This window comes from Berghia stephanieae, chromosome 1 (assembly GCF_034508935.2).
Source record: "Berghia stephanieae isolate SIO BIC M18660-M18661 chromosome 1, UCSD_Bste_1.3, whole genome shotgun sequence".
Taxonomy (NCBI): domain Eukaryota; kingdom Metazoa; phylum Mollusca; class Gastropoda; order Nudibranchia; family Aeolidiidae; genus Berghia; species Berghia stephanieae.
This window is the reverse complement of record NC_088360.1, coordinates 51,317,250-51,318,893: the sequence shown is the minus strand read 5'-3', so window position 1 is coordinate 51,318,893 and position 1,644 is coordinate 51,317,250.

The following is a 1,644-nucleotide window of genomic DNA, read 5'->3' as shown; positions in this document are numbered from 1 at the left end:
GTTAAAAGATATATGAGATGCATTGTCCTTAGAATAACATTAACTTGAGCCTTTATATAGGCCATATCCACTAAACGTGCTCAAAGCGCTTTACAAGGGGTCCTTGGCCAACAGCAACACTTAACATGTAGGATGTGACATGACACCTGTTAGGCGATATTACAATTTTTTTTCGTAAAGGGACAATGCCAGGTACTCATTTTACACCTGAGTACGGTGAGAGAATATGAGTAAAGAGCCTTTTCCAAGGGCTCAACTAAACGCCGAGCGAGGCTCGAACCAAGGACCTTCCGATCCGAAAGTGAATGTCATACCACTAGACCACATTGTGAAGTCTGATATATATATTATTATATATATTATATATATATATATATATTATATATATATATATATATATATATTTATGTGTGTGTGTGTGTGTATGTGTGTGTATATATATGTATAGATAGAATGCGCTTGGCAGGAGTTCACAACATTGCCATCGGAAGTATAACGGACCAACACACAGACTCTGTGTAACTATGAACTTTTATAGGCTGGTTAATACAGTTTAGTGAGAACAACTCACAAACGCGGATGGCAAAAACAATAACAAAGCCTGAGTGACGTCATCTGCATACTATATATATATATATATATATATATATATATATATATATATATATATATACTATATATATAAACGAACCTGTTAATCTCAAGTAATGCCTATGTATAAGTTTGCGTATGTGAGTTTATGTGAGCAGGCTATTGATCTTTGTTTCTCGCACACCCGTTTTCATCGTTGTGGAAGCTGTATAAATAGAAACTTATGAATGGTATTCATAGCATATCAATTTAAACATCTATGGCTAGCTCACCAATTTTATTGATAACAATAACTGTTGACAACAATTTGCTCCATCGTTATAATAAACCATTTATCTGTGATGACTCTTTGCCAACCCTGGCCCAAACTTCCAAACGTTCAAACCTGAACATTTAGCTTACACAAAATCAACTGAACATGCTCAAAGCACTTTACAAGGGGTCCCAAGCCAATAGCAACACTTAACATATAGAATGAGACATGACTCTTGGAAGGCGATATTACAAATTTTTTTTCCACAGACGACGCCGTTAACGACCAGTTACTCTTTGTTTTTTTACCTGAGTACGGTGAGACAATGTGATTAAAGAGACTTTTTCTTTTCCAAAGATTAAACTTTGCGCCATTTAGAGAGGGACTCGAACGAGGAACCGATCAGTCCAAGAGCGAGTGTCAGACCACGAAGCCGCTGACACCCAAAACTCCAAAAATTTCTCTTCTGGAGGAGCTTCAGAGATTGGGTGTTTCAAGAAACGTACAGCTATGCGATAATGTTGGTGGCCGTGGACACTCGCGTTCGGTCTGGATGGTCCAGGGTTTGAGTCTAGGCGGCGCATGGATGAGTCCTTAGAATAGGCTCTTTACTTACATTGCCTAACCGTACTCAGGTGTAAAATGAATATATGACCGTTAACAGGATTGTCTCTGTTTTCAAAATCGCAATATCGCCTTGCAGGCATCTTGTCGTGTCCTTAATGAAAAGTATATCTGTTGGCTGGAAAACTCTTATAAAACGCTTTGAGCACGTTTAGTGGATATTGCACTTTAACTTT